Raw genomic sequence first — 15,206 nt, 5'->3', positions numbered from 1 at the left:
CATGCATACCATGAACTCGGTTCCATCCACCAGTTGTTCTAAAGAAGGTTCGGGCGACTTGATCAATTTCTCCTCATAATCAGTCATAAATATCTCCAAACTGGGATAGGTCTTTCCTCTGCTCTGAAACTCCCCCTCAGCTTGTGGAACAAAGAGAATCTGATTCATGTTTGACCCTCTGACCGGAGATCGAACCTCATATCTTTCTTTTTTTCTATTTCAGAATACCCCAGTCCACGTTTGTCATGTTGCCCGGATGCTGATGAAAGAGGCTCAAACCTTCCTTGCAACTCCCTGCCCAAACCTTTGCCATACTGCCAATTCATCTTCTTCATCATCTTTCTAGAAAAAGAACTCATGCTGTTCACTGCACTCTTGCTCTTGGTGAGAGACGCATCAATGACTGCCACCTGAAAACTTGAAAGCGGCACCGCCAGTTCTAGACCTTCCACTGCAGCCACATTCAGATCCTCCTGTGCGTTAACGGTTACCACGTCTGTACCCCACGGGATTTTTACTTTTCTATGCAGAGTGGATGGAACCGCACCTAGAGGATGGAGCCACGGCCTTCCTAACAAGAGAGCGTAGTTGGCCAGGATGTCAAGCACAACTACGTCTACCCAACTTTCGACTGCCCCTGTGGATATCTTTGCTTTGAAGGTCCCTTTTGCATTCCGCATGGTATTATCATAAGCCTTGACCACCATGTTTGATGGCTCAAGCTCTGACTCCTCGATCTTAAACTTGGACAGCATTTTCAATGGACAAACACACAGTGCAGACCCATTATCCACCATCACATTCCTAGTATCTCGTCCATTGACGGCAATTTGGATGTAGAGTGGCTTACAGTGGTTTCTTCCCTCTGGTGGGAGGTCTGAGTCAAAGAAAGTGACTTCTCCTATTCTCCGTTATAGCACATTGATCATGTCGACGCTTTGAATTCGAGCTGGCACTCTGACGAAAGTCATAGCTTCAAGTAAAGCTTCTCTGTGCTCCTTAGATGCTATCAGCAAATCCCATATTGAAATGTCTGCTCTGGTCCTCTGTAATTGACTCAGTACCGAATTGGCTGTCACCCCACTAGGCACTTTACTCTAACTGCTTTCTCCAACTTCGACAGCCTTCTATTGTCCTTTAGCTATCTCTTCTTCATTCTTTTTCTCTTTCGGATTCTCCCCACCTTTCTCCGTCACTTTCTTCTTTGTTCCATCAACAGCAATCTCTTTTCCCTTAGCCTGCATACTGCTCTCGGGATTATATACTCGCCCACTGCAGGTCAAACTTTGCACACCTACCTCATTCACTTCTTCCTCACTATTGTAATACCATTGTTCTTCTTGGTCGGCTAAACTCTTTTGAATGGCAAGCTGGAGTTGCTCATCCTCATCTTCCGGCACGTCGCCTACCTTCACAGTAATACTTTTGTCGATTTCAATCTTCATTGGCAGCTTCTCTTCCTCATCACTGCTACAGTCGTCCCATATGTTCAACATAGCGCACATCCGCTCTTCCCATTCTGCTTCAGCTAATACCACTTCTTCTGGTAATCCACTCCCGATCGCATTGACCGATCCACCCGACTGAGACTTACGAGGCAGGTAATTGTATTGATATTGAGGAAGCGGGTTGTTCTTGGTGCTTGGCTTGTTCTTTTCCGAAGGCTTGGTAATTTTTCCACTGTCGATCAAGTCTTGAATATCGTGCCTCAATTTGAAACATTCATCAGTCGAATGCCCTTTGCACTGATGGTAATCACAGTTTCGGTCCATATACCTCCCTCGCACGGGCTTAGTCGGGTCAACTGGCAGTTTTGACAACACCCCATTCTTGATGCAAGATCTCAATACTGTGCTCAAAGGCCTTCCTAAGTCGGTGAACTCTCTCCTAGTTCTCTCGTTAACTGCACCAATCACAGCATTACTGGCTCCTGACTGATTCTGATTACTGCTTCCGGCGCCTCTGTCACCATATGAAGTCCGGTAATTACCAAACCCTCTGTTCTTCTTCTTTTCTTCCTTGTATAATTCCTCGATGTTTAAACCGGCACTCTGGACCAAGGAAAAATCGGTGAGAGGTTGAGTCAACATCCTTTCCTTGAAAAAGGGTAACAAACTCCTGCTAAAGATTCTGATCAGTTCTTTGTCCTTTGGTCTTGTCTAAACTCTATATAGCTTGGTCCTCCACCTTCTGTAGTAATCAGAGAAGCTTTCATCCTTCCCTTGTCTCAAACTCTCCAAATCACGCAGATTGAACTCATCGCTCTCTTCAGTCTTGAAATGTTTGAGAAAAGCTGTCTGCAGTTTGATCCAATCCTTCTGAACCTCCTCGTCTAAACCGTCATACCATCTCCGATAATCCTTATGTAGTGTTTGCGGGAATGCTCGCAAAACATCTTCCTCATTATACCGGTTCATTTGGGATACTCGGAGAAATTCAGACAAATGAGAACGAGGATCATTATCCCCTTCAAATATGGAATGCTTGAAGGTCTTGAAAGAGGTCGAGCTGGTCGGGTGTAGGACATACTCAGTTATGTGAAAATTGGTGGCTGGGTCTTTCTCTTTTACCGCCACCATCTTGTCAAACCTTTCTTTCAGATCGGCGAGTTGCTTGAGCATATCATTTTCAACTGGGACAGTGTTTCCCGCGGAAGCCTGATTACTCGACATAGGTTCCGGGATTGGTCTCTCTTCAGCCACAGGTTGGCTACCCGAAGGAGGAGTATTCTGATTTTGGGCCCTGTCCTGGGCAAGAGCCGCAGCCACAATCTGAGCAATGGTCCTTATTGTGAATACTCAAATTTTGAGGCTCTAAAAGCCAGATTTCCCGGCCGCGGCGATGGTGGCCGCGGCTGCAGTTGCCTGTGAATACCCTAATTTTGAGGCTCGAAGAGCCAATTTTCCTGGACTGCAAACAGTCCGATCGGACCGGAGGTCATTCAAAAAGTTCACCGGAAGTGTGCCAATATGGTACTTGAAATGTCCGAAAAATTACGAGGATTACGGAACTGGTCTCGGAATATTTTTTGGAGGTCCGGAACTCCCGGAAAAACCTCCAGAACGAGAAAAAAAGAGAAAGAAAGAAGGCACACATGCCCGCCCAGCATGGGCGGGCACGACCGCCCAACATGGGCGGGCATACCCGCCCAAGCCAGGCAGGCGCGCCCGCCCAGCTGGGGCGGGCACGCCCGCCCAGCTTGGGCGGACACGCCCGCCTAAGCTAGGGCGGGCACTCCCGCCCAGCCCAGGCGGGCATATCCGCCCAGCTAGGGCGGACACGCCCGCCCTTGAAGGCGGACAGGGGCGCCTGGGGTCACTTTTTTCCTATAAAAGACGGCTCTGGGGCTCCGTTTTGAGACACCCCTGTCTGTGTTGACGGACGAATCCTTCTCCCTCTCACGCTCCTTGCGTTTTCTTCACCGCTTTTTGCATTTAATTTAATTTTTTATTGCATTTTTATTGTGATATTTGGACATTAAAATTAAACAAATTAAAATTAATTAATATTTCCTAAGCGAGGAGCTTAACCTGGAGTTAAGAAGCGGTCGACGATTAAATCAGGTACGTAAGTAAAACTTTACCTATTTAATTTTAGCACTTCATGCATGCTTCTTTTCTACTCCTAAAGATTCTACAACTGCATAAATGCATTCATACCATCATATAGGCATGTAAATTGCCTCAATTAAAATATGATTAAGCTAAATGCCCGGTTAATTAATAATCGTGGTATTAAAGTTTAAATCCGACAATATTGGCTTAAAATATCTAGTCTTTCAATGGCTACGGTATGATTGCCTTTATTTCGAACAATTTTCAGCTTAAGTCCAATTAATCAATAATTGTGGCTAAAAGCTTTAATCAATCATGTTTTGGCAACAAATTGCCTACATTGCAGTTCAATTAATTACTTTTGGCAAACAAATTGCCAATAAGTAAGATTAATTATTCTTTTAACGACAAATCGCTTAAATTAAAATTTTGGCAAAATGCCTCGAAATTAATAAATCTTTTGGCTAAAAGCCTTTAAATACCAATTTTGGCACAAATGCCTTAATCACTTTGGCGACAAATCGCCTAATCAATTTTTGGCGAACTAATTGCCTAAATCCATCTTTTTGGCTTCAAGCCATAAATCAATCAATTTTTGGCAGTAATAAGCCCAAACATCAATTTTGGCGACAATCGCCCAATCATCAATCATTTTGGCAATCAAATTGCCTAAATCACTCTTTTTTGGATGAAAGCCTTAAATCAATCATTTTGGCGACAATCGCCTAAGATCAATCATTTTGGCAATCAAATTGCCTAAATCACTCTTTTTTGGCTAAAAGCCTTAAAATCAATCATTTTGGCGACAATCGCCTAAAATTAATCATTTTGGCAATCAAATTGCCTAAATCAATCTTTTTGGCTAAAAGCCATTAAAATCAACACTTTTGGCATCAAATGCCTAAAAATCAAACTCTTTGGCAAAAAGCCTAAACAAAATGCACAAGGCATACACACACTCATGCATAAAGCATACCCATTCAAAGCCCTTCAAAGAAGGCCTATCGAACTACGTTGACTTTGATCTTCCATTCAAACGGAAGTACGTAGGCACGTTCGGGATTTAACCCCGAGCGGCAAGTCGAAATCACATTTTCATTGGTCCAATTAGATCATCTTCCTTGCAAAGCATTCACTCATGGTTAGTTCATCAGCATGACATAGTCTCGGGATCCATCTCGGGTTCGCAGACTGTGCCTTAAACATCAGGTTAATTAATCTAGTAATTAGGTTAATTAAAATTGGAGTCACTTAGGGTTTTTTCCTAGTTTACCCGAAAATAATTAAACAAGGTGGCGACTCACACATCACGTGCATTTCTTCCTTAGTCACATGCATTTGTATTGCATTTGATATTCGGGGAGGGGTTCACACTTATCTGAGCTTCAGAAAATCCGGTCTCATTTTTTGTGTTATCCGCCATTTCTACTGGATCTGAGTCGGGTTCTGAATCTGATGAACTGGGCTGATTCACAGAGTTGACTGGAGCAAATTCGGGGATTGGGGATGTTCTGATTAGACGTTGACCAGGGTGCCGATTCCAAACTCTTAAAGTGGTTTCCCGAGAAGGATCAATTTTGACAAGAAAAATTCTGAGTTACAGAGGGTCCTGCATGTATGCATGTGAAAATGAGAGCACATAGGATGGAGAATGCATTTCTAATGCACTAAAACCGATATGGAAATAAGATCTCGATTTCAACGACCGGATCGAAAATTCGATGTGAATAATGCATCAATAACTTATTTTGTATTTGAACATTTCAAACATTATCTGTCGCCAATCGTTCCTTTTGGATTTACGGTTGACTATTTTCTCTCAAATCCCTAACTTTTGCCTCGGAATGAAAGAATTTCCGAGCGGGATTTTATTTTTGTTGTTTATTATTTTGTATCCTTACTTTTTGCCTTGGAACATATGGTCCCAAGCAGGATTTTCTGTTATTTTGTTACAGAATTTTATAATCTCTCACTAATTTTCAGATAATGCGAGAAATGTTGAAATACAAAAGAACTGCAACCCCCTTATAACTCCCTTTTCTTTTGGGTATTAGTTCACTATAAGTAATTGCATTATATTATTCATAACGAATTTGAAATCCGGTCTCAAAATCAAGATCAAATGTCCATACCGAACATTAGCTCTTATTAATGCATGGCTGAAAAGGAAGGTGTTACATGGTGCATGAATGTCACAACATATGTACAGTTTATAGCAAACAGGGGAACGGGAGTTGGGAAATGCATGCCTTCCAACCTTATTTCTCCCACACACGGATTCCATTGGTATAAATTCTGACATCTGTTTCCTAGGTATTGGTCTAATCTCGACAGCCAACAGGGGGTTTTGAGATTGACGATATAAACTCTCGGAAATGAATGCGGCATTACAACAGCAAATAGAATCGGGTGCACCTTAGGGGAAGTAACTAAGGTTTTCAACTATATGCATGGGTTTCGGTCTTATTGGGCTGAACAAAGTCTGGGTTCCGCAAACAGGATTCGAGCTTTGTTGGGCCTACTCCTTTTGACGCACCTTTAAGGTACTAGGCTTGCAGTTGGTAGTAATGTTAATTTTTGGATGGATGCGCCTAAATCGCATGGTCTAGGCTAGATCCATCGTCAAACTTAACACCAGTACCGAAGGGTGATACGGGTAGAATGAGGTGAGAAGAAAGGAATGCGAATGAATGCAAGGACCCTAAAAATGTAAGCAATTAAAGCATATACGGACGATTAACTATTTTCCATCGGCTTTTTCTAACCAATTTTTATTTAGAAATAGTAGGCCTTTAGAGTCAATTCCTAACTGCAACCACTACATTGTTTATTAAAAACAACCGGGGATAGTGGGTGCAAAAATCCCCAGTGAAGTCGCCAAACTGTTTTCCCTCGGAGAATTTTGTTTTTGTTTTTTATTTTAGAAAAGAAGTGATAAAACCTTTTTGGATGTGCGATGCCGAATAAATCGGTCTTATAAAACATTTTAAGTCGCCACCCATTATTTTGGCAATGGGACCGTTTTTGATTTTATTTTGTAAAAGTGACTCCATTTTAAACCCATTTTATTCAAGGCCTTTTATTTTGGAAAACTGGTCAGGCGAACTAATGAGGTTCTAGGTAAGGGAATTGGGTACGTCGGCCCGTTGGAAGCCGACGCCCGGAAAAACCGGCCTCTTTTATCCTACGATTTCTAAATTGATTTTATTTTAGAAAAAGCCAATTTATTTAAACCCAACCCGAATGAATCAAACCGAGTTCCTATGTGGAAAATTACTTAACCGTCCCAATCAATTTTCATCCATTGCATTCATCACAAATAAGATATATCATCCACCATCCATCCATAACACATACTAAAATAAAATAAAAGACCCGCTCTTGCCTTATGGTTAAAGGCGGGCCACAAACCGAATTTGGTAATAAACAATGAATAATAAAAATAAAATCTAACAACCTCAAGATCATTAAAAGTTAAATGGTTTGGTTTGATTAAAATTTAGTTTGCCCATGATTGATCATTTTTGGATTAAGATTAAAGCCCAGTTAATAATATAAAATCAAGGTGAAATAAGGAAAATACATTGAAATTCTTAGGACAGTTGCGTCACGCAGGTGTTCCATAAGGAACAGTCGCGTGACGCGGCTCCCCTTATTCATCCTGGAACTTTAGCGCAGTCGCGTCACGCAGGTATCCTATGAAGAACGCTCGCGTGGCGCAACTTTTATTATGTTACTGGAAATAGGAACAGTTGCGTCACGCGGCTGTTCTATGAAGAACAGTCGCGTGACGGAACTCCTAGCTGCGTGACAGAATTATTCGCGACTTATTAATATTCTCAGTTTTATTGATTATCCATTCAAAACATCACATTAAATACAAAAGTATCATGGGTCTGCGAATAGCTGCGTCACGCAGGTAGTCCGATCTAAATTAAAGACTTTTGGACATGAACAGTCGCGTCACGCAGGTAGGAGCTGCGTGACGCGGCTGCTCTGGTCCGCAACTACCATTCAAATCCCCTTTTTACGTGTCCTTTTTTATCAACAGAGGTTTAATATGATCCAGAAACGTTCAAAAATGGGCAAAATGTAGTCTAACCCAAACCAAACTAACTAAAGAAGTTAAACAAATGAAGTTTTCACAAATAAATAACTAAAAGTGCAAAGATGGATTAGATGATTACCTAACCCTCAGGTTTGAGGATTGCATACGATATAGTTGGTCTAAGGATGAAACTTCACGATCCCAGAAATGTCCAACGCCCAAACTTAACAATAATCAGTCTTTCTTTTCTTTCTTTTATGTTCCTTTTCTTTTTCTTTTTTTTTTAATCTATGTGCTTAATGGCTTAATCTTCCTCAAAGTTACCCACTGGAGTCTTTGAGGAAAACCCTAGCCGCAGTTGTTTTCTTTTCTTTTAAAATGCCTTAGTCTTTTGAGAGAAAAATGAGAAGAGTTCAAAAAAGTCCCGTTTTTGCTGTGTAATGCAGTATTTATATGGCTAGGGCGACAGAGCAGTCGCGTCACGCGGGTATGAGCTGCGTGACGCACCCGTAAGCCTGCGTGACGCGACTTACTTTTCGTACAGCTGCCGCGTATCCATATAAACAGTGCAGGCTGCTGCACGGGCGCGCGCCAAAGGTGTCAGACACGTTAGAGCCGCGTGACGCCGCTAGAAGTGGCGTCACGCAGGTATTAGCTGTGTGACGCAGCCCTAACATGGGTCAGGCTCCTTTGGGCGGTTTGGTTCGATTTTTGATTCAGACACTTCTGGTTTATTGTGAAACCTCATCCTTTATCCTCATATCATCATCGAGTTCGGTGGGACATAAATCCACGCGTCAACACAAGGATTAAGGATCCTTCCATATCTTCATCAATGTCAAGAATAACAAAATCAACAGGAAAGATAAATTTACCTACCTTGATGAGCACATCTTCTACAATCCCTCTTGGGTATTTGATTGATCGATCTGCCAACTGTAGAGACATCCTTATTGGTTTCAGCTCTCCCATCCCTAGTATCTTAAAAACTTCATAAGATTAATGCTAGCACCCAAATTTGCTAAAGCTTTTTCAAAATCAAGATTTCCAATATTACAAGGGATAGAAAAACTTCCTGGATCTTTTAATTTTGAGGCAATTTATTTTGAATGATTGCACTACACTCCTCTGTTAACATTACCGTTCCTTGATCATCGATCTTTCTTTTCTTGATCATCGATCTTTCTTTTCTTGCTCAGGATCTCCTTCAAGAACTTTGCATAATTGAACATTTGAGTAAGGGTTTCAGAAAAAGGGATGTTGATTTGAAGCTTTTTGAAGACATCAAGAAACCTGAGGAAACTCTTTTCGTCTTGTGTTTTCTTTAACCTTTGAAGAAAAGGAACAGGTTGAACATAAGGTTTTACTTCCTCCTTCTCTTCAAGGTCAATCATGGGGATCTTTTTCTGCTCTTCCTTCTCTTCCTCCTTTCTAGTTGAATCTTCCAATTGTCTGCCATTCCTCAAGGTGATAGCTTGTATCTGTTCTTTAGGATTCTTTTCAGTATTACTAGGTAATGTACCTTGAGGTCGGGAAGCCATCATGTTTGCAAGCTGTCCTAATTGAATCTCCAAGTTCCTTATCGCAATTGTTTTCCTGAGTTTCATTCATAAAGTCCATGTGAGATTTAGAGAGGCCAGTAAGGAGATCATCATGAGTCTTTTTCTCTTGAGGCAGAAAACCTGGTGGTGCATTCAAGGCCTTGTTTGGATTCCCATAAGAAAGATTAGGATGATTCCTCAACTTGTTATCATAAGAGTTAGAATACGGGTAATTCTTCCTTCCTTGATTCATCACATAGTTTACTTGCTCCAAATTTTGTAGATTTAAAGAATCTAACATGCATTCTCTAATCCCATGTTGCCCATTACACCTGTCACATGCTTGCACAATAGAATTAACCGAGTTAGTAGTCAATAAGTCCAACTTCCTTACCATATTGTCTACCTTGACATTGAGTGCGGTAATGGCATCAATCTCATAAACTCCTAAAGTCTTCTTCCTTTTGGAGTTGCTTTGATAATGGCTATTGCTTGCCATCTCTTCTATCAAGTCATATGCCTCATTAATTTCTTTTCTTTCAAAAGATTCACCTGCAGTTGCATCTGGAGTAATCTTTATGTTAGAAGACAATGCATTATAAAAATTTTGTACCTATAACCACTTGGGCAAGCTATGGTATGGGCACTTCCTCAGTAGGTCCTTAAATCTCTCCCAAGCTTCATACAAACTCTCTTGGTCATGGTGGACAAAGGTCACTATCTCATTGCCCAGCTTTGTGGTCATTGAAAATGAAAAGAATTTTGCCAAAAATTTTTGAGCTAATTCCTCCCATGTTCTAAAACTTCCAGCAGGGCATGATTGTAACTAAGAATGTGCTTTATCCCTTAGAGTGAAAGGAAAGAGTCTTAATTTTATGGCATCCTCAGAAACTCCATTTTGTTTGAAAGTATCGCAAATCTCAATGAAATTCGTGATATGGGCATTAGGATCTTCGCTAGGCAGATCTCCATGTTGAATTAAGGTGGAAAGCATTTGAATGATTGCAGGTTTAATTTCAAAATTGTTAGCTTCCACCCTAGGCCTAGTGATACTTGAGGTTGCTCCATTAAGAGAAGGAGTTGTGTAATCTTACAGGGTGCGGACATGAGGTTGAGGTCCGTCCTCTGGGTTGACTTCATCAGCTATATTTGCTTGCTATCCTTGTTTGCTCTCACGTGCTCTTCTAGCAGCGTTGTTCCTACGACAAGTCTTTTTGATTTCTGGATCAAAAATCAAAGGTGCAGTTCTACCTGATCTTCTTTGCATAAACACCTAAAATAATCTTCAAAAAAAAATTAAAAATAAGAATAAATGTCTAAATTAATAATAGGGTAATTAGTATTGATATTGGTAATGCCAATCCTTGGCAACGGTGACAAAAATTTGACAGTGGTTTTCGCAAGTGTACAAAATCGCAACAAGTAATATAGAATGAATAGAGTATCGCTACCATGAGGATTGTACACCAAGTACCAAAATTATATTAACCTATTATTATTTAAACGGCAATAAGAGGATTTATTTTAAGAAATTAAATTCAACAAAAAAAAAAAGAGAATAAAAGAAATCAAACAAAGCAATTTTTGATTAAAAGATCGAGGTTTAAAAACTACTAGGGATTTTGACTTCACTTAATTCTATCCAACTTATTTTATTAGTTCATTAATCAATTTTAATTGTTTAAGTAGGGAAACAACCCTAAAATCACTAACAAGCTCTCCTGATGTATTGTTAACTATTTTAACCCGGTCTAATTACTTATCTTCCAATAACGCAATCAAACATGAATTAAATCATTAAGTTCAATGGTTTGTTTTGTGAATTCATAACCTAAGGTCATTAACTTATGAAAACCCCCATGAGTCAAACCATATAGCTTCCGCATCAAATTATTATTCTTATGTAATTTATTACCTTTTTCCTATCAAAAATCCTTCTCCCGATAGTGAATAATAAAATAAATAAATCCAAGGGAGAAACTCTGCCAGGAAGCATTAAGTTCAATAATAAAGTATACTTTGAACAAAGAAAAATAAATCTAATATTATAAATTGGAAAAGAAATTAAGCTACATCAAATCCCTAGTATGAGAGTTTAGTTCGACATAGTAATTAAATAAAACTTAATTAAACTTGAAAATAATTCCATAATCAATGTGAATATTGAAAAGTAAAAACAAGATTAAGAGTTTAGAAATAAAAACTAATCAACAAATAACATGGACGGCTTCCTTGAATCTTGACACAAACCTTGAATGCTTGAAGTCTTAGAGAGAGAGAGAGAAAACAATTGAACAAAGATGGTAAAACTAGATATCTCTACAATGAATTTGTTCCCTTTTTATATAGACTTCCTGGGAGAAAATCCAACTTCGTTTAGGAAATAGAGTTTTCATTAAGTAAGAAATCTTTTTGAAATAGGAAACTATTTAGGCTTTGAATTTCTTCTCAATTAGGATTCTCTCATGCGCCTAAGTAGGATTAGAACTTGATTTGCACGTCAAGAAAATATCTCAGGTGGGCCCATGCAAGTGGTAGGGACTGGTTGGTGTTTTCGACTCAAAACAACACTTGATTTTTAGCACGGGCTGGGCGTGCCGGAGCTTGATTCTAAGGATGGTTCAACACGGGCCATGCTCAGGGGCACGTTTAGAGAAAAATCTGTGGCAGGGGCGTGCCATATATCACGGCTAGAGCATGCTAGGCTCTAAGTCTCCAAGATAGAATGCAGCATGGGCCGTGCTTAGGTAAGCACGCTTTTGGTTTTATGTCCTCTTTTGGCACGAGCGTGCCAGATAGCACGGCTGGGGCATGCTAGAGTCTGAGTCTTCACTTGATTTTCCTTGAATCCAGCATGGGTGTGCTGATGTGCACGGGTAGGGCGTGCTAGAGCCTGAGTGTTTTGCTTTATTTTGCTCTTTTTTGTGCCAAAATCCTACAAATCTCCTTAAGATCAAGTGAATTATGATTCAAGGAAACTTTGAACAAATTATAAATAAAGCTAAATAAAAACTACTTGAAGTACTTAAAACTACTAAAAATCCTAATAAAAACTCTATTAAAAATACTATAAAAATAACACTTATCAAACACTAAGGCTTTATTTATAAAGGCTGAAGTAAGAGGCAAGATCATAGGAAATGATATGATTGGTGATGGATCAGCTTCGAACATTTGTCTATTGAAACTTCTTTCAAAGTTCAAGATGGAAGTGTCTCATTTAGAATCTTATGACGACTCCAAGAGACAAGTGGAAGGCATATTAAAAACAATGGTTAAAATGGGGCCAATTGAGAAGGAAACGGAATTTATTATTATAGACATTCCCCCTACATTTGCCTTATTACTCCGGCGCCTATGGTACCATTCATTCTGAGGTGTGCGGTCAACGCTACACCAAAAGGTTAAGTTTCCATTCAATGTTGAAGCCATCGTCATTTCTACTGCAAGTGAGAGAAGTGTAGCCACACTGAACATTGATAAGCAGGTCATCCTCTCGTGGACTGGATTTCAAATTACAGTCCTAAGCACTAACGTGGGGCCCACTGTGTCCAACATCATGAAGAAGATGAATTTTGAGGAAGGGAAAGGACTTGGAAAGAACCAACAAGGCATTACAAAACTACCTGAAATTCACACCCAGAGGGACCACCTAGGCTTGGGTTATATACACTTGGAAGCACATCTAAGAAGCCAAATGGATGGTTAGACATGGATGCACATTTCATCTGTTCGAGTGACCATTCCTCTCCATATTTGCTGATAGAGCCATTCGAGCACAAAGGAAGAATATACCCAGGTCTAGAGATCTTTGTGGATGTAATTAAAATCCTGGTGGTTGAGCCTAGAGGACTAGAGTTTGAAGAACAGAAGAAAGAAGAGGAAAGAACCTGAAGAAAAGGGGGTTGAGGGGCCAAGAGCGGCCAAGGAAGAGGAGAAGAAAGAGGGACAAGCTGCCCAACAAGAAGAATAGAAAGAGGGTAATAAGAAGGTAAGCACCGAGAAGGAAGAAGAGGACCCTGCGGATTAAGTGCTCCAAATGATCTAGGCCTGTATAGAGGAAAGCTTTGAAGAAGCTGAGACACCTTATAATGTGTTAATTTCTGTTAAGGATGAATCTGACTGTAATGAACTATTGACGCTTTTCAATGGAATGAACTTTAATTTTGCTTACTTGTTTGATGTCTTTCTTGATGGTTCCATTCATCAAGTAGATAAGCACATGCACATATTTGACATTAACTCATCATGCATGCTTAAATTTAATATTGGTACAAAAGATAATCTCGGAATTTTATTATTTAGATCAAGCCTAACGCTAGAGTTAAACACAAAATTTCGAAGTCTACTCATGGACAAAAAGGAAGTGAAACAGAAGAGAAGAAGTAATGGGCTGAGAAAATTAAAGAGGAAGTGACCAAGCAGATAGACGTCGGATTTCTAGAAGTGGTTCACTATCCAGAGTGGTTAGCGAATATAGTCCTAGTTCTCAAGAAGGATGGACGAGTCAAAACGTATGTGGATTATAGAGATCTGAACAAAGCATCACCGAAGGATGACTTTCCTCTCCCTCATATCAGTATCCTGATAGACGGTGCAGTGATGATGGGATGCGACTCTATTGTGGATGGATTTGTAGGGTATAATCAAATTCTCATGACATTATTAGATAAGTTCAAGACAGCATTTGTGACAAAGTTCGAAACTTTCTACTACTGGGTGTTGCCATTTGGCTTAAAGAACACCGAAACTACTTACCAAAGGATGACTACTATATTATTTCATGACATGATCCATAAGGAGTTAGAAGTTTATGTTGATGATATGATTGCCATGACTAAGACACTAGAAGAGCATCTTGCAGCACTGGAGTGGTTCATGGACAGAGTAATCAAATACAACCTACGGCTGAACCAGAAGAAGTGTGTATTCGAGGTAACCTCCAAGAAAGTGCTAGAATTCATAGTAGGGCCGAAAGGAATAGAGAGTGATCCTGACAAGATTAAGGCTATCCAAGAAATGGAACTGCCCAAGACAAAACAATAAGTGAGAAGCTTTCTGGGAAAGATTCAGTATATCAGCAGGTTTATGTCAAAGTTGTCTATAGTATGTGATCCAATCTTCAAGCTGTTAAGGAAAGATCAACCAGTAAATTGGAACGATCACTGCCAGATAGCTTTTAATAAAATCAAGGAATATTTTTTAAGTCCATGGTTTTTTGCCCATCAAAACCAGGGAAACCCTTAATTCTGTAATTGACAGTGGAAGATGCTGGAATTGGAGCCATGTTAGAACAAGTTAATGGAGCGAGTGTTGCCCATCAAAACCAAGCTTCTTCATAATGAACAAAAATATAATTTGATTAAAAGAACTTGATTAGCAATGGTATGGGCAACCAGAAAGCTTCGACACTACTTTTAGTCTTATAAGCTATAACAGTCTTAAGGATGGATTCGGTCAGATATGTGTATGGAACACTAGCACTGGTGGGGAAGCTAGCAAGATGGTTTATCATTTTATCAGAATTTGATATTGAGTATACCACGAAGCAAATCATCAAAGGACAAGCAGTTGTACACTTTCAAGCACATCCAGTTGAAGACAATGAGCAATGGGAGATTTATTTTCCCGATGAACATTTGAACTTGATAGAAAAAGAAAGGATGGAAACTCTACTTTAATGGTTCAACTTACAGTAAAGGAGCCAGAGTAGGTGTCTTGTTAGAATCTCCGCAAAGAGAAGTTATCCCAATCCTGAAGAGATTACGGTTTATGGTTACGAATAACATGGAAGAATATGAAGCCTGCTTATTTGGGTTGGATGCTCTGATTGCAGTTAAAGCTAAAGAAGTTGAGTTTATTTATGATTCAAAACTAGTAATCGAGCACGCTAACAGAAATTGGGAAGTCAAGGAAGATAGGTTGAAACCTTATATGGACTACCTGCACATTATAAATAGAACTTCAAAGGAGTGACCTTCACACTCACAAGCAAAGTGAACAACTGAGTACCAGATGCTTTGGCTAATTTAACATTAGCCTGGGAAGAGATTTCAATAATGC

The 15,206-nt window shown here is 39.9% G+C and overlaps 1 non-coding gene across 1 annotated transcript; it reads left to right on the top strand.

The window, feature by feature from the left end:
* The first annotated feature begins 9,772 nt into the window (after positions 1–9,772).
* LOC119370283 (small nucleolar RNA R71) lies at positions 9,773–9,879 on the top strand. Its single transcript, XR_005177839.1, has one exon. It is a non-coding gene; the product is annotated as a small nucleolar RNA R71 (small nucleolar RNA).
* The last annotated feature ends 5,327 nt before the right edge of the window (positions 9,880–15,206 follow it).

This window comes from Jatropha curcas, chromosome 5 (genome assembly GCF_041381405.1).
Source record: "Jatropha curcas cultivar XTBG-Jc1 chromosome 5, XTBG_Jcur_1.0, whole genome shotgun sequence".
In the NCBI taxonomy this organism is placed as follows: Eukaryota; Viridiplantae; Streptophyta; class Magnoliopsida; order Malpighiales; family Euphorbiaceae; genus Jatropha; species Jatropha curcas.
Note: the sequence above shows the minus strand (reverse complement) of the source record. Positions and strands in the feature narration are given on the sequence as shown.